Here is an 18,128-nt window from a genome sequence, read left to right as displayed (position 1 = left end):
GAAAGCCAGGAGAAGGAAATGTCTGCTTCTCTAGGGGCCCGACTTCTCCTACATGTAGGTGCTGACATTGAAAGGCTTTTTTCATAGCCTGTCAGAGCAGAAAAGCACCCTTGGGTCCATGAAAATCCAATCATTTTATAGACGAAGGCCCAGAAAGGGAAAGTGATTTGTCCAAGGTCACACAGCAAGGTTATGTGATGCACATCTGCAAGACTCCTCTTGGTGGGGGGTGAGGCGGGGTGAGAGGATAGGGTTGTGTGCAACACGGGGTTGCTTGTTTCCTCAACAGGCAGGCCCGGTGGGAGGGTCTGGGGTGGGCAGGCCCTGCTCAGAGAAGCGCCCACCCACCACTGGGGTTCTGAGTTCTATATTCCTCTGCCCAGTGAGGGAGGAGAGCAGGGGAGCTCAAAGCACAGGCCCAACAGATGGTTTCTATTTGCAGCCACTGAGCCTCGTCTGTGCCAGACTTCTGACCTATTTTGAGGAACTGAGGGCCCCACTGGCTCACGGATGGCCTCCCACTCACACCCCTTAACCCACAGTTTGGCAGGGGATCAGATGGGTGGTTCAAGGCCAGTGGAGATGGGGCGTGGAGGAGGCAAACCTTTGAAAATGAGGCTGGGGTGGATGTCTGCAAGCCTGAACTCCAGAGAAGGGATCCTCAGAAGGTGAGCCCCAGGCCACCTGTCTCAGAGTCACCGGAGGTATCTGTGGAAATTCACGTGGTTGGGCCCCACTTCCGGCTTGTAGGATCACGCTCTCTGGGAGTGGACCAGGGAATCTGCATTTGAACCGAGCTCCCCAGGTGGTTCCTGCTCCTCAGTGTACTATCTGTGGGCCAACAGCCCTGGCACTCTCTGGGGGCTGAGCAGAAATGCGGAATCCCAGGCCCCACTCAGGGCTGAAGCAGAATCCAGTTTTGCAAGATCCCAGGTGATCTGCAGAGATGTCAAAGTTGAGAAACAGTGCTTTAGTTCAGCGCTTCCCAAACCTGAGTGAGGGCTTGCTAAAGCACAGACCACTGGGCCCCACCTCCAGAGGGTCTGATTCAAGAAGTCCAGGGTGGGGGGTGGGGGCAAGACTCTGCATTTCTAACAAGCTGTCAGGTGATCTGGGGGGACGTAAGTCCTTGAGCTGTGGTGCAGAAAGCACTGTGCCCTTTGAAGCCCTAGTTCTGTGACCTCTCATAAATCCCTTTGCTTTGCTGAGTCTCAGTTTCTGCATCTGTGAAATGGATAGAATTCATACCTTCTCCCTAGGATAGTTGTGAGGTCCCCGTGAAATAGTGACATGTGGGGAGCGTTGTGTGAACTACTATATGAAAGTTATTATATAAATCCATTTGTTCCTTAAAAAGTACTTGAGGTGATCTCATTTGCCCTTGACAGCTATCCTGCGGTAGGGCGAGTCAATCAAAGAGCTGGCCTAACTGTTCCTCGAGGGCTTTACTCTGCATTCCTAGACTGCGGAGCTGCAAGGCCGGGCATGCAGTAAGTGCTTAATAAGGGCTGGTGGCCCTTATTAAGGGCCCAAGACTTCTGGTTCTCAGCCTGATTCTCTTTTTCCCACAATCTCGACTTCTCACACCCTCCTCTGTGGCCCTCTGGTCTCTTGCTAGGTAAGGCTGAGCAACTTTTTTTTTTTTAAAGGTTGTTTGGAAGTTAAGGCTAAAGGCTGGGCTGGGGAGACCCTCCAGGCTCTTCACCTGTAAAATGCCCTGCCTGATGCTAAGGATGATTGGGGATCCCACGTGCAGGGCGCCTGGTCCAGCCCCTCATCGCAGGGCTCCTTCCCCGTGGCGGGATCTGCCATCCAGGCGTCCCCAAGCCAGCGCACTTCAGGGCTCAGACATGTGTGGTCAGACCTCGCATGGCCGATGCTGCTCCTGTCACGGAAAACTCCTGAAACAATGTGTCAGGTGTGCTTGCCGGGAAGGGGGCATTCAGAGCCACTTGTGGGGCAGAGTCCACGAGCTTTCCTCGGGGCCTGCCAAGGAGCCCTTCCACATGTTGGTCCCTGTGGCCAGGGGTCCTAGGACCACCTACCTCACAGAACAAGACCTTGGCTCCCTGTCACCTGGCAGTGCAAAGACAGGCTGATAAACTGTTGCAGGTTGGGGGGGGGGGGGTAATGTGGTCACCAGGCCTGGGCCTCCTCCTTCCCGAGAGATAATTTGCCTAGATTGCAATCCGGGGCGGCCACGGACAAGGAGGACGGTCTGCATGCTACATAGTAGAGTCCGTTAGAGAACAGAGGAGGCCGACCCATCTCTCAGTGTCCCAAGTGAGAACGGGAAAGCTGAAGACCTTTTTTTTTTTGAAGATTTAATTCATTTGGGGGAGAGAGAGAGAGCATGCTTGCACGAGCACGAGCAGGGGATGGGGCAGAGGGAGAGGGAGAAGCGGACTCCCCGCTGAGCACAGAGCCTGACGTGGGGCTCGATCCCAAGATCGCTGAGATCCTGACCTGAGCTGAAGTCTGATGCTTAACCAAGGGAGCCACTCAGGCACCCCGAAAGCTGAAGACCTTCATGTTACTGGTAATCATCTTGGGCACAGACAAGGTGGGCCATCAGCTTGCCCACAGAGAAGCAGACACCAGGCCACATGCACACAGCTGATTTGGAGATAAACTCTTTCTGTTGCTCGCCCTCCACTATCCCCCCTAGGGATGTGTGTGTGCAAGTGTGTGGGGTGTGTGTGTGTGTGTGTGTGGTAGGAGTCGCCATTTCCTCCAAGACACTGGAAAAACTTCATCAGCTGGAGGTCTAGAAACTAGAGTGGAAACTTTTTGATGAAACTTAATGTCACTGAGAAAATAAAAAGGTTTTTGTTTAAAAAACCATCTGACTGATGACTGTCTCATGATGTTCTCTACCTTTCACTCACTCATTGCCTTATAAAAAGAAAGAACCTACTAATTAATTTAAGACCTGGCAAAGACAGGGGAATCTTCTTGGATCTTTGGCCAATGATTCCCCTATGACAGCCACTGCTGCCCAAACTCTCGAGGGACACGGCCTCATTGAGGCGGCCGTGTTGTGTCCCACAGGGGCCTCTAGCCTAACTCCAGAGCTCTGCGCAGTAGGGGAGACCCACACTCAGTGGTGATTAGTTCAACCACTCAGCTCCTTCCTTGGAGGGTTTACATGTGAGCTACGGGGAGCCAGCAGTTGGTGGCAGAGGAAGGAGCCACAAACCCAGAGAAGGGGGATGGAGAAGAGGACATGGAGAAGCATAAAGATTTTATTTATTTATTCATGAGAGACGGAGAGAGAGGCAGAGGCAGAGGGAGAAGCAGGCTCCCCGCAGAGCAGGGAGCCCAATGCGGGGCTCAATCCCAGGATCTTGGGATCATGACCTGAGCTGAAGGCAGACGCTTAACGACTGAGCCACCCAGGCATCTTGACACAGAGAAGCATAAAGAGGGTCAATTTTACTTTTTAGATATGTAAGCATCTTTTACTCCTTTGCATTGGCTAACTGTGACCTTCTCCTTCCTCTTGTCGGCATCCATTTATCCAGAAAGGCTTAGGATGGTTAAAGCAGGAATAAAAAAAAATGCAGGTTCTGACATCCAAAATAGGATTTTGCAGCTACACGACAGTCTTAAGAGCCAGACCTAAGAGGCTTTTCTGGACTCCCATCTTCCCCTGTTAGCAAATGAAGAGTCTCCCTTGGCTGACTCTGGTGAGACACCACAGGAAAGGGAAAGCCCACTCCTCGCAGATGGAGATGGAGAATGTGAAGGGAAATCAGAACCGAAGTTCATGTTCAGGTGTGTGTCCTGATTTTCCATACCTCGGGTCAAAATCTCAGGGGCAATGTGCTTGGTAGATGGAGAGGTTTCCCTCCAACTTCTTGGTTAGGATTCTGGAAAGAGGGGCATCTGGGTGGCTCAGTCAGTTGAGCGTCTGACTCTTGATCTCAGCTCAGGTCTTGATCACATGGTCATGAGTTCTAGCCCCACACTGGGCTCCACGCTGGGCATGGAGCCTACTTTACAAAAGAAAAAAAGGATTCTGGAGGGAGATCACTATTCAAACAAGATGTGGCCTCCCAGGATTAAGATGGCCAAGGGGAATGGCCAAACAGAGGGGGCTGGGTGTACAAGCCTGAGCTCCCTTCAGCTCCTGGCTGGTGGAGAGAACCCAGCAAGTACACCTCTGAGGGAGGACAGGGAAGGTCTAAGAGCCACATGCCACCAAGAAGTTGCTATTGTGAGGGGCAAGCCAACTGCATCAGAGGCCAGGGGCAAGATGGATATGAGACAAAGGCCCAGCTGGGAACGGACCCTGTCATTAGGGCCAAGAAGAAATGGACCATGAGTCTGTCAGTTGCAGAGTTCAGTGGTAGGTGCCCAAAGAATGCTCTGGGATAGGGCAGACCAGCCACACCTTAGTGGACATCAGCCAGGACACGTGTAAGGACCAGCACAGAACCAGAGGCCCCCTTCCCCTGACACCCGAGGTCACATAAGCCTCAGCCATCTATATCCACAGATGTCATTTTGAAAAAGAGCCAGAGGAGGAGGAGCTCTGAAAGATAAGCCCTTTGGAATCATTCAAGCAGAAGCCAAATAACCCCGAAGGGGCTGAGCCTTTACCTCACAAGACTATTTAAATGACTGAATCAGACTGACTCCGCTGGACTGGGCTGAATGTGTTTTATCACCGTGACTCTGTGAAGTGGGGCTTCTGAATGAGAGCACATCAGCTTTGGAGAAAATAAAGAATCTCTATCTTCTCTGCGCGTCCAAGTGTCGGGGCCGCCAGGTAAGGCCATGAAGGCCGTGCACTGCACACTTGACTTTGTGAATAGCGCCCCCTGGGGTTACAGAGCGCGGGTTCGTGTGGGGAAGGGTGCTGCCAGTCCTTTCACAAAGAGGAAGAGGCTGCAGAGGCAAGAGGCAGAGTAAAGAGAGATCTCATCAGTATCCCCGAGGCCAGGCTTGAGCAGACAAGATAACCCCCGGGATCCTGGGCACTTGCAGATCTGAAACGTCATTCCTGGCTTCCGATGCCTGGTCATGTGGCTGCCCCTGGGAGCCTGCGAGGCCTGCCTGCCGCTCACTCTCTTGCCTCCTATTAGTAACGATAAAAGGGTCCGCTTCTAGAACCAACAGAGAACCCACTGCAGCAATGCGGAGGGACACCAATCATCTTTGGCAGCTCAAGAGAAGGGGCTCTCCTCGCGTGGGCATGTCAGGACTTTCTCCAGTGTGGGGTGCTGGCTCCAAGACGATAGTGAATTGGCCCCAGTGGGTCCCTGACCACCTTGTCCCCGGGGACTCACCCTCCCTGAGCACCTGGAGCACTGCCTGGATGCAGCCCCCACTTGGCCCGTAGTCCTCCTTCCCAGAGACCTCTTGTTCGATAAAACAGAAACATGCCTACAGCTTGAGTCTTTCTTGGTTGACTTTTTTTTGCTACTTGTAGCCCAAAGCATCACAGCTGATAGAAGAAAGGGCAGGGGGTAATGGATGTCTGAGTCTTTGGACACTGCCCATGGCAGGTCTCTGTGAGGTCTCTGTGTCACCCCCACAGTCAAAACCCCAGAGATGGCGAGGAGGCCCAGACACTACCCAGCCCAGGCCTCTGCCAGAGGATGAAGAAAACCAGGACCTCCTCCCTTGCCCTCCCAGGGTTTCTCTCCTCTCCCAGCAGAGCTCCTTGGGGTGGGCTGAGGCAGCTGCCTCTTCTTCCTGTGTGCTTGCTGGAAAAGTCGCATGGATCCGGGGGGTCAGCGGGGAGCGAGAATCAGATTCATAGTGCCTATTGCTACACAGTAACCCCACACAGCACATCCCGGGCCCAGCAACGCTGTGGAGACTTGAAAGGAGATCCCCCCACCCCCCCTTTTTTTATTCTACTGAAAGCTGTCATTGCTACAGAAAGGAGGAGGAAGAGGCGTGGAGGGGAAAATGAGGTCATGTGTGTAAAACATCTGGCCCGGGCCTGGTGGGCGATGAGCAAACACACACCATCACCCTTCCTCCCCCCTTCCAACATGGCAGCAAAGCGGGTGACAAAACGTGGGCACCGGGCACCTCCAAAAGGGCGGCAGTGCCTTGGGCAGGATACCCTCCCACTGTCCGTCGGGAGTCGTGCTTTTTGAGGTACCCTTTCTCCTTTCCCTCACGGTAGTCACACACACACACACACACACACACACACACACACACACACACACTGCTGGCTCAAGAGCCTAACCTCCCTGACTCCACAGGGTTAGCATCTTCTTCAGCCCCATCCAAACCTTCCTGATCTGACCCCCACAGGGGCTGCTCCTGTCACGGACACTTCTGCTGGTCCCCATCCACTTCGTGAGCACATTAGGAAGCCCCAGAAGTTGCTCAGTCTTCCATCGACAAGATCCCAGGCTGCGTTCTTTGCTTCAGGGCCTCCAGGTCACTATGGAAACCAAAGCCATGATTCCCCAGGTGCCAGCCCACTGGCAACATCTGACCTCTGCAGACTCATCTCTACAGATAAAGTCTCTCTAATCCCCCCTCCCCTGGAGTCAAGACCACCCCATGTCTGTAGGGCACTTCTGTGAAAATAAAAAATGGTGCCCCTTCCTTTAGGCAGATGTAGACCCAGATCAGAGCCCACAGCTTGGTGAGTGAAACGTGAGCTGGACTTGCTTCTCTGCCAGGTGCCCTTGTGCAGGGCACAACCTGCACAACTGTACATGGCAGCCATTCATGGAGCCTTTCTAATTACCCTCCTGTGTTTCTGACCTAAATGCTATTCTCAGACATTGACTACTCCAGAACTTCCAATGTGGGGCAGACCAGCTCAGGGGGCAACAACTTCACAAAACACCAAGACCTACTTAGTACTCCCCAGCACAATCCCGTGGTTCACCCAGCACCTTCCGGTAGGTCTCAGTCCCTGGGCTCTTCTCTGCTCACGCTAATTAATGCCATTGCACCTCTATCACCCCCAATTCCAATTCATTCCTCCCTGCCCCGTCTGGATGTGAACCACACAGCTATCCCGGGAGACAAGGGGGGGGGGGGTCCTACCCTCCCGTGTTCTCATCCCGCCCGGGTTGAAGGTCTTTCTCTACCACTAACTGGCTACTGTCACAAGTTGTCGGACCAATCAGGGCTATTAGTGGTGCTTCCTCAAACCACAGGAGGTGGCTTGATGTGGGGATTAAGTGAGACTCAGCTGTTCCCGATTTTGTTTTAACCTGGATGAAGCAATATAATGCATGTGTAATGTATCTGACACAGCATTGTACTTGCTACGTGTCAGGTACTATTCTGAGCATTTTGCAAACATTAACTTAATCCTCATAGCGATTCAGAGCTATACTAGGTGCTATTATCTTCCCCTAATTACAGGGGAGGAAACTGAGGCACAGAGGTTCAGTAACTTGCCCAGGGTCCCATATAGAAGAGGTGGAGGAGAGATTTGAACCCAAGCCTTCCAGCTCCACTGGGTGTATCGCTCAACAAGCAGGCCATAGCACTTCTTGGTGGCTAGTGTGGGAATTAAATGAGATAATGCACCCAACGTGCTGGGCACAGAGAAGGCACTCAGTGTTGGTCATTATGTTAGTGTATTGTTATTGTTGAACATTTATGATTGGTATTACTCATATGTACAAAGCACCCACCGAAATCAAGCTACCCCTTCTCGCCCTTTTTCCCTCCCTGCAGCGCATTTTGGTGGCGGTGGGCAGGAGCCTTGGCACTCTTTGTACAAGATCTCCTGCTGGGTTTCCAGTTTAGGGGCCAGGAGAGAAGACGGCGGGTATCAAGGGGAGGGTGAATAAAGCCCCCAGCACAGACCCCCCTGGAACTTGAGGACACATAGCAAATCAAGTTGGCTCCAATACAGAGAGGCTGGAAGTAAACAGGGCTACGGAAGCAGATGAAGGGAACAGGCTGCCCCTGCAAGGTTCAACTCAGCAAATAATGACTGAGTTGTCTAATAGAATTCCCTAGGCTGCTTCCTCCAGGAAGCCTTCCTAGATCTCCCAGGCAGATCAACGCTTTCCTTCCCTGGGCCGTCAGAACACTTTATATTTCTAGCGCCGCCCCGCCCATATTATGCCAACCTTGTGTGAGAGTCACAGCACGGCGAGGCCAATGTCTCAGACTGGAGGCTTCTGGAGCACAAGGACCAGAGCTGTAATGGTGGCATCCCCTGTGGGGCCTTACGGTGGAGGCTTAGCGGACACTTGCTGAGTGAGTAAGTGAGTGAATGGGACACGGCTCCGGCCCGCTCGGACCTCTCTTTTCTGTGACCTCCCCATTGCAGAACAACCTCTGAGATGCCAGAGCTGGTGGAAGGCGAGCCACGTGCGGACCCAGCTGGGTGTGGGGGCGAAGGGGGACACTGCCACCCCTTCCCCCCATGATGGCGGCTCTGCCTCACCCGGAGGGGGCTGCCGCATGCCCGGGGCCCCTCTTCCTTCTGCAGCCCTGAGCAAAGCTCCTGCAGTTAGTGGTGAGACTGGGAGTTAACCCAGGCGGCTGGTCCCAGGGCCTGGGCATCTGCATTTTTAAAAGCCCTGCTCAGTGAGAAGGACAAGCCACCAGTCTAAAGGCTTTAGAATGTGAGTCTGGACTCATCTTGAGGTTTTTTCACTTCCTCCAGGACACTGAACACCCCCTTCACCCCTCCCCGCGGTGTTTCCAACCTTAAGGCTTAATGACATCGTTCCAACTCCCTGGCCACTGGTGCCGTCTTTCAGCTATTTACATGTTTGTGCAATTTGGTCTTCAGTCTCCCCTGGGAGCTGGCTTTGGTCCTCCAAGTACATCTGATAGAAAGGGCCAGAAAGCCCCAGAGCCCCGGGCCTCCCAGGCAAAGGGGCGAGCTGCTGGACATAGCACCACAACGTGTCCACCGAAGGACATGGCAAGACTTCCAGTACGATGGACAGTTAGGTCTTTGGTGGAATATGTTGTAAGAGCAAAACAATCTGGGCCATGCTGACTTCCTGATTTGAAAAACCAGCATTTCAGAGTCAAATCCATGAAGGAAATTTATAGTAAATCCACCTCTGTGCCCAAAGGGCTCACTCACGCCTGCTGACCCACCATTCTCTCAGGGAGGGAGGGCAGCCTCTTCCGTGCCCACAGTCCTTGCCCAGGTTAATCCTTCCGAATGACACGTCCCTGCTATGGGCAAACTCCTACTCCTTCATCAAGGCTCACCTCAAAGTCACCTCACCTGGGGAGCCTTTCGGGACAGTGCTGGGTGCGAGGTACAATACTGTCTTCTCAAAATATCTTTTTACATGGCTCCTGGGACCCTTACCCCAGTGGGTAATCACTGCTCTACAAGCCCGGTTTCTCCCACTGGTGTGTGATCAACTCGGAGGCAAGAATCCTTTCTCTTTGCATCCTTAGCACTTAGCACACCAAAAGCCCCAGCCCACGAGACAGAGACCCACAGACTCAATCTGGCCTGCAGATGTGGGGCTTAAGGACCAGCACAGTGATTAAAATCGTTCTGAATTACTTGCCAACATTTAAAAAAATCAGGACACTGCAAATAAAAATCCAGACTCCTTCCTTTTCTGGAAAAACCAGAAACCAGAAGATCTGGCCCACTCTGGGTCCACATTCCCACCGCTGCTCCTTCAGAAGGGAAGTGGTATCTTCCCTTCCTCATTATGGTTCTTAAAACTCCTGTACACACTCGAACCATGTGCCCTGGTAGAGGCATGTAGTAGCTAATTTAAAAAACACTGCTGAAGAATGAGTCTACTCTGACTTTTGAAGCAGCCAGAGCAGAAAGACCTGCATGGGAACCCCACACATCGCATTTCTTGCTAGATCGCACTTCTGGACGAAAGCTGGGGACAATGAAGTTACCCCAGGAAGGTGAACCATGGTGCATCCCTCCATACAATGGAATCCTACTCGGGCCATAAGAAGGGACAAACGACTGATGCCCGCACATGCCATGGACGAATCTCAAATACGGTATGCTGAACCGGGCATGCCAGACACAAACCCTGCATTTATACGATATTCTGGAAAAGACAAAACGATAAAGATAGACCACAGAGCGGTGGCAAGCGGGAAGAGAGGTTGACTACAAAGCAGCTGGAGGGAATTTCGGGGAGGGGGTGATGGAAATGTTCTAGAGCATAACTAACAGCGGCTACACAGTTGCGTCATTGTTAAAACACATGGAACTGTACTCGGTGACGAATGATTTTTATTGCCTCAATAGTATATATTATAATATCATACCTCAATAAACCGGACTTTTAAAACAAATTACTCGAAGAAATGTTTGTCCTGGTCCTCAACACAGAAAGTTGCATACAAGAAACAACGAAAACGCTTCAAGTTCAGGGACTCCTAAGTCCTGTGCGGTGCACTGAGGAGACCAGGGTCCCTTTCCCCACACGGTGGCATGCTCTGGACACCCAGCGCAGGCAGCCTTGGTTCGTGTAGCACAGAGGAAGCATCCCCGGGCACCCTGCCACCTGTCCTGTGGTGTCCCCCGCTCTGGGCAGGTGTGGCCTTCAGCCACTAACGCTGGAGGAGAACCAGAGACCCCCAGCTCCACCCCACATCCACTGAACTAGAATTCCAGGGACAGACCCAGGAACCTGCCAGGCTGATGTTTAAAAAGCCACTCGGGTGATTCCAATGTAACACTAATATTTGAGACATGCGGTATATTGGCTCTGGGCTCTGGAGACAGTGGTTCCTAATACGAGTTCGGGCTGGGGAAAAGCCTGTGAATGGCACCTTTCGAAGATTCTGATGATCCGTGCGTGGCCATTACTATTCGTGCTGGTGGTTGCGTTCATTGCTGCTTCTGTCTAACCTTGGTAGGGCACCAGGATATGGATTACCTCGTCTAAACAAGGCAGCTGGCTTCCTTAATCCCCATTTATCGGATGAGATAAGAGAGTCAGAGAGCGAGGTGAGGTCACCTGCCAGGATGGGACGGGGCAGGACCTGAGGCCTGGTCCTTGGGTCCATCTCTCCTGCCTTCCACCACCCCTCCGCTAGGGCTTAGAATTCTCCTTCTCACTGGAGGCCGAGCTGAGGAGGGGGTGGGCACAGAGGGAGGGTTTCCTCTCCATCCAGCCACTGAGAAGCCCATTTGCGCTGCCCGTGCCCAGCTGCAGAGGGCTGCTGAAATCTGCACTCCAGGCTCCTGGAGCCCAGGATGGAGAAGCCCAACGGGATTTCGGGAGCAAAGGAATCTGCAGGCTACCCTTGGCGTCCCCCACCTCGATGACTCCTGGACATCGTCAGGGACAGCCTCAGTGCACATCACTGCTGGGAGAGGCTAACCTCACCCGCTTCTGTCCTCTTGGCATGAAGCAGGACAGGGCTGAGGAGGAAGAGCGAACACGGCTATGGGTGGGGAGCTCACTCATGTCAGCTTGCACACACCGGACACTGCCAGGGTCCCCGAACGACCCTCCAATGGTGTGCAAAGGGCCCGGGGTCTCAGTCCAGCTGCTTCAGTTGGGGCCTCAGCTCTGCTGCTCTGGCAAGTGTCAGGGCCTTAATCCCACAGGCAGTACGGGTGGGCCACTTCCTTGCTGTGTGACCCCGGAGCAGGCAGTTTCCAGCCTCAGTTTCTTTGAGCCTGTTTCCTCACATATAAAATGAGGATGATATTAATAGTGCCTACCCCGTATGGCTGATGTGAAGATTAGAGTCCATACAGTATGTAAAACACCTGACACATTCCAGACCTCTATAAATCTTTGCTGTCACCATCATTACCACCATCCTCAGTTTCCCAGTCTATTAAATGGGTACAGTTCTAATCCCACCACGTCTACCTCCCAGGGATGTTGTGAGATAAGGTAAACAAAACTGCAAATTTCATGAGGATAGAGCCTGTGTCTGCTTTGTTCCCCTGATGCCCTCCCAGGATTGAGAATAGTGCCTGGAAATAATAGGGGCTCAGCAAATATCTATGAAAAAAGGAAGGAAAGAGGGAAGGAAGGAGAGAAGAAGGGATGGGGATGTATCTTGTGACTCCACAGGCACTCTATAGGGGTGACAGTTTTATTTCTAATGCGTAGCCAGAGATGTCCAACGACAGAATGGATTATTTGCAAGTAGTGAGTTCCCCATCACTGGAGGCAATTAATGAAATTGGAAGGTCCTTTGGCACAGGTGTCAGAGATGAGGCTCCCACATCAGGTTCAGGTTGAACTGGATGACACCTCAAGTGTCCTTTCCAATTCAGAGCGAATGACAGGCTCACTCATCCCATCCTTCCAGCCCCCAGCAGCCCTCAGCCAAAGGTTGTCTAGTCGACTCACACTCAAGTGCGTGTAAAACCAGCCCTTGCCTCCTCACGCTGTGGTCATATGCTCCACCCAGACGGATGTTCTCAAAAACACACCCAAGTCCACACTTGCACACACTCAAGTCCACCTTACACACACAGCCACCCGCTGAGCAGCTGCCACCATCATCACCAACAACAGTAGTACTTAACATACTGAGCACTCACTACAAACCAGGCTTTGGGCTAAGTCCTCCTCTCGGTCTCATTGAATTCTCCTAAGAGGAAGGGCTCTCTATCTCCATTTTAAAGATGGAAAACCAAGGCTCAGAAGGTAAAACGACTTGTTCAAGGTCACATGGTTGGCAGGAGCGAAGCTGGGCTTTGAACCTAGTTCTTTCTGGTCTCCAAAGCCTGGCCTCGTGAGCCACACTGCGTCCCTAACACAAACCAACAACTAAACCAAAGTGAGCCCAACAAGTCCTCGAAAGGCTGCTTCCAGCCCAGCCGTCACCCTGGCCTTGGCACATTCTCCTCTCAGCTGCACTCGTGCTGAGCTCCAGGTCCACTCGAGTGTGGGACACTGGCCAGCAGCGGGCTCCTGGTTCCAACCCACCTTTGTAGCTTATCTCCACGGCGGCCTCACTCAGCTGGGATCCCAGCCAAACAGGACCCTTCCCGGTCACCTCTGGGCCTTTGCTCGGGCTGGCCCCTCGTCGGGAATGCCTTCTCCTCTTCTCCTTCTCCTCTTCTCCTGGCAAACCCTATTCCAGTTCAGTTTGGATGTCTCCTGCTCCTTGAAACCTCTCTGATCCCCGCGAGGCAGAGCTGGTCCCTCCCTCCCTAATACTGGGTCCATTCCTCCGTTCTAGCACTTTCTGCATTGTTCTCTGCCTAGTTGTGTGTGTGTCTGCCTCCCTCACTAGACTGTGAGTCCCCAGGGCCCAGGGCAGTGTCTCATTCAATGTGAGCGTCTAACTGTATGAACAGGGCCTGGCAGGAAAAAGATGCCCAATAAATGCTGTGGTCTCATTACTCATGGCCAGGAGGGTCCCACACGGGGCTCTCGCAGGTGTGCGGCGGCCAAAGCTGAGTCCATTCACGGCTGATGTCATCCGTCCACATGGAGCGGAGCACCAAGCCCATTGGTACGCAGGCGGGAACATCTGCGCTCCTTCGGAAAGCAGTCCCTTCCCGGAAGAGGAGCAGAGGTGGGGCAGCGGGGGACCCGGCAGCGATGTCCGGCTCAGGCTGCTCCTGAGTGGAGACAGGCCATCGGACTGCTTGATTTCACCCAGCCGACCTTCTACCGTTGTTTGGGGGATTTCAACGCAGAAACTGGCTCCCCACCCGACCCTGCCTGACACACAGTGGGAAGGCCTGGAACTGTTCTAACCCTGGTCCCTCCATAGCTGGCTGAGTGATGGCAGGCCCGTCCCCGCTCTGGGGCTCAGTTTGTCCATCCACAAAATGGGAGAAACAATAACTCCTGCTCTGTCTGCCCTGTAGGACTGGAAAAGGAATAAGCAAGGGCACGCCTGGGTGGCTCAGTCTTGATCTCGGGGTTGTGTGTTCAAGCCCCATGTTGGGTGTAGAGATTACTTAAAAATACAAAAAAAATTTTTTTTAAAGAATATTGTTTAAATTGACCCTTTCTAAAATTTAAATATCTGCCTGAGACTCATTCTAAGGAATTTTATCCATGACAGAACTGGTTCAATGTGTTAGCTACATTTTTTTCTACTAAATTAAATAAATATGTGACAATTAAACCAAACCATATTCCTCCAGGCCCCAGGGAAAACATCTTGTACATCACTGGTGGTTCATGTCAGTTCTTTGAGAACAGAAGGAGTAGGGTGCCTTCGGGCCCTTCTCAGCTCTGATAGCCCAGAGTGTACATCAACATGATGCACTCACCTGGCACCCAGCCCTGGGCTCCAGGAGATGGTAAGCCAATCCCTACTCTCCAGGAGCTCCCAGTTTGCCCTGCAAAAAAAAAAAAAAAAAAAAATGCTCTCCAGTTGCTTCAGTGTGTTTCCCTTGTATTTCATTTAAAGCCTGCTCGGAGGCATACCAAAATGCCCACATTATAGTGGAGTGAAAAATCAAGTAGTGATAAAATCCAGTTTAAAGGAAAGTGAGGGTAGGAGAATTAAGGCAAGGCAAAATGAGTACATAAAAGGCTCACTGGAGCCCTTGAATGCTCCATGGAAAAGTACCATGGATTGGAAATCTGAGCTTCCTAATAGCCAAGATAAAAAGGGAAACATGATTTATTCTACTTTCATATGATATATGAGCCATGTCCTTAACTGCATTGAGATAAATATGATATAATGGTCTCTGGGGCCACTGACCTGAGCAGAAAGATGCTGCTCCCATCTCCTGACAGGTGTCCCTGTCTTTCTTTGAGCCCATCTCCTATGCTGATGACCTTCCCCCAAATAAAGCTGCGATCTTGTCATTTTCCCTTTTGAGAAATGTGTAACCTTTTTTCTCTCACCTCCAGAATGAAATTAAATATTCTCAGGCTTGTATTCAAGCATCCCCATGAAGTGGCCCCCAAATTTCTTTAGGGTCACATCTCTAGGAACTTCATATTTAGATCTCCATGGAACTGCCTGAGTTCAGATCTGGGCTCTACCGCTTAGTAGCTATGTGGTCCTCTGCAAGTTACATAACTTCTCTGAGCCTCAGTTTCCTCATCCACGACATGAAGGTGTAAAGAGTTCTTGTCTCCTAGAATTATTATGGGAACTGAGTGTGGTAAGCCAGGCAAAGCGCTTGCCAGGTGCATCACTGTGCATTCTGCCCTCCACCCCGGTGCACTCCTGTCTCCCCGTCTGTGCTCGTGCTGTTGCTTTGGTCTTGCTGGCTCTTGTTCTGTTGACTGGCTTCGGTCTGGCTCCCCTGGCTCAGTAGACTGAAATCCTATCATTCATCCGCTCAAGTGCCATTCGAACTGGGGGCCTTCCCTGATTGTCCCAATCACAAGAACGCATTCCTTGTTCTCTTTTCCCACAGCACATAATTTATATGCAATTCCATATACACACTATACGCAACACTCAACCCATGTTTCTCAGACTGGAGGGTCACCTCCTACCAGCAGGTTATGAAATCAGAGTGGTAGGATGCTACCAGCACTGGAAAAAAAAAAAATGAGACAGAGTAGAAAAGACTAAAAAATATCAGAGTGCATGGCCTGCCTTGTGATTTGGTTTTGTATATATAATATATATTTGCGTGTGCGTGTGCGTGCTCGTGGTCACAACATAAAGTGATTTTCCGTCTAGGAGTCATAGCCAAAAAAATATCTGAATGCTACAGAACTAACTGTGGGTTCCTGGAGGGCAGGGACCAGGTCAGGTTCCCTTCTGTGTCCCCAGTACTTAGCACAGAGCCTGGCACAGAGTAGATACTCAATAAACATTATTATTTTTGTTTTTGTTTTTCAGTAAACATTATTGAAGTGAACTAAAAATCCAGTAATTCAGAATAGCTCATTTACCAGGGCATCCCGGGTGCCCGAGATTCAACTATAAACCCCCGGGTTCAGCCACAGGACCCACCCAGCAGGATGGTGGCCACCCAGGATGGATTTCAGAATTGAGGCTGTCGGGTGTGGGTGGAAAAGAACGATACGGCTTAGTCCCCACTTACTGAGGACCCTCTCCCAAGATTCCACTTTCATCTTCCAGACGGTGGGAGTGATGATGTCAGCATCGTCCACCCCATGGGGAGGGAACACAGTAAAGAGAGGCCTCGAGTCCATCTGGTCGGCTGAGAACGAACACGCAGGCCCACACTGACACCCATATACACGAAGACACACGCTCATGCACACGGACTCGCAGACATGCGCGCACCCTGCTCTTCATTTCAGAGATGGGAACGTGGAGGCCCAGTGAGGGCAAGTGACTTACTCAAGGTCACCCAGCAGGCAAGTGGCAGAATTGGAACTAGAACCAAGTCTCTTGGTTTTCAGACCAAGAGAGAAGACAGGACAAATAGTGCATTAGACAGAAGAGTGCCTGGAAAGGCACGAAAGTCCCTTTCAAGACTGAGAAGTGGTGCCGGGCCCAGCTCTGGGACCTCCAGACACAAGAGGTCACAGTGGCCCACCTGCCTCTCCTCCCCCTCTGCCTCCAGGGTCCTACCCATTTCTGATGCCAGTTCCCCGGGGCCACGTGTGCTGGGACAGAGACCTGTCCTGCTTTGCAGAGCAGGAGGGAGCTGATGTCGTGGGAAAGCACAGGCCAGCTGTGACTCAGTCCCAACAATTCCTAGGCCTTTTTCTTAACCCCTCAGAGCCCTGGAGCCTCATCTGGTAACCATGGTTACAGCTCTCCACGCCCTGGGGCTGTTGGGAGGAGGGAGCGGGAAGGTAAGTAAGTGTGTGCATACGTTCCTCCCTTCCCTTCCCCTCTCCCTGAAACCCTTTATTTCATCCTCCAAGATTTCTTCCAAGTAAAAACAAAAACACCTCTGACCATGTCTTTTGCTCTAACACTTTCAACGCCCCTCCACTAGGAGAATAACGTCCACACTCCCCAGCCCAACACTCAAATCCTTCAAGGATTCGATCCTATTTTTTTCTCTCTTCAGTCCTTTGTCCATCAACAAGATGGGCCAGTCACCTGTCACCCGGGATCACAGAATTTGCTGGGAATGAACACACATACACACACACACACACTCACATGCACACACACAGCGCTCTCCCCTCACGCTGGCCTTTCCCACATCCTCCTTTCAGAACCCCCATTCTGAAAGCCTTCCCGGCTCCGTGCCTTTGGAACGAGTCCGGCTGCGTGTTTGGTTCCAGAACCGGGGCACCTCAGCACACTAATCCTTCCACGACCCCACCGCCGGTGCTCGGGAGACGAGCCCCAGACTCGGGCCCTGGGTGGGAACCCCACAGAGGGCTGCAGCATGGGATTCCCTGCGCGTGTCCAGGCCCGTGTGCTGCCACGGCCCTGAGCACAGCTAGTCGGAATCCTCCCAGCCACGGCCTGGGACACTCACCCAGTTGCCCACAGCTTCCAACTGGGGGTTTGAGTCTGGATTGAGGGCAGCCACCTGCTTCTAAGGGAGCGAGGCACAGCAGAGAGGCCGGCAGACCAGGCAGCGAGCTCCCCCCCCTTGGGGGTTGGGTGACCTTGAGCAAAGCCTTGTTCTTTTGTTGGAGTCACAGTAAAATTCTCAAATCTATAAATAAGACTAGAAATAAGGCTACATACCTGTCTGGGAAGGAACTAGGACAACGGGGAAGCTTTTTCGAGCTCCATACATCCCGCCCAAGATTCGTAGCCCTCCTCCCCCTTATAAATGTACATCAGCATCTGGGTGGTAGAGAAGAGGCATGCGTATTATTTTGAAAAGGCTTCTGAGATCATTCTGATTAGTCATGGACCCCACAGCAACCCAGGTACGCCCCTCATTACACCGTTCACTACCAAAGCACACGCCATGGTGTCGCCCTTGGGCTGTCTCAGCCAGGGGACGGTGCTTAACCAAGCTAAGCTGAACCAGTCTGCGGCATAACGCCATGCGTTCCAGTCAGGGTTGTGCGCAGTGGATAAGGGGTTCCTCCAGCACAGAATGGAGGAAAGGTCTCTTTGGACAGGGCTGCTGACAGGAGGGAGTGAACCCTGCATGTTAACCTCCCAGCAGGTCTGGCCCTCAGTGGGGGCTCTAAAATGCCAGTCTCTTGGGGCGCCTGGGTGGTGCAGTCGGTGAAGCGTCTGCCTCTCGGTTTCAGCTCAGCTCTTGATCTCAGGGTCATGCTCTGGGTTCAGTGTGGAGTCTGCTTAAGACTCTCTCTTCCTCTGCCCCGTCCCGCCCTCTCAAATAAATTAACAAATCTTTAAAAAGAAATAAA

The 18,128-nt window shown here is 52.1% G+C and overlaps 1 protein-coding gene across 3 annotated transcripts in view; it reads right to left on the bottom strand.

The window, feature by feature from the left end:
• CORO2B (coronin 2B) overlaps positions 1-18,128 on the bottom strand; it is a 125,320-nt gene that overhangs the window by 71,866 nt on the left and 35,326 nt on the right. Inside the window, exon 1 of one of the 3 annotated variants that reach the window (XM_032416956.1) lies at positions 17,488-17,920. The exons of 1 other annotated variant lie outside the window; for it this stretch is intronic. The gene's annotated coding sequence lies outside the window, so the exon portion shown is untranslated. Of the gene's footprint in view, positions 1-14,161; positions 14,242-17,487; positions 17,921-18,128 lie in introns of those variants that run through there. One more of the 3 variants, XM_032416955.1, reaches the window with a different exon arrangement.

Source organism: Phoca vitulina, unplaced genomic scaffold (genome assembly GCF_004348235.1).
Source record: "Phoca vitulina isolate PV1807 unplaced genomic scaffold, GSC_HSeal_1.0 scaffold20, whole genome shotgun sequence".
Lineage (NCBI taxonomy): Eukaryota > Metazoa > Chordata > Mammalia > Carnivora > Phocidae > Phoca > Phoca vitulina.
Note: the sequence above shows the minus strand (reverse complement) of the source record. Positions and strands in the feature narration are given on the sequence as shown.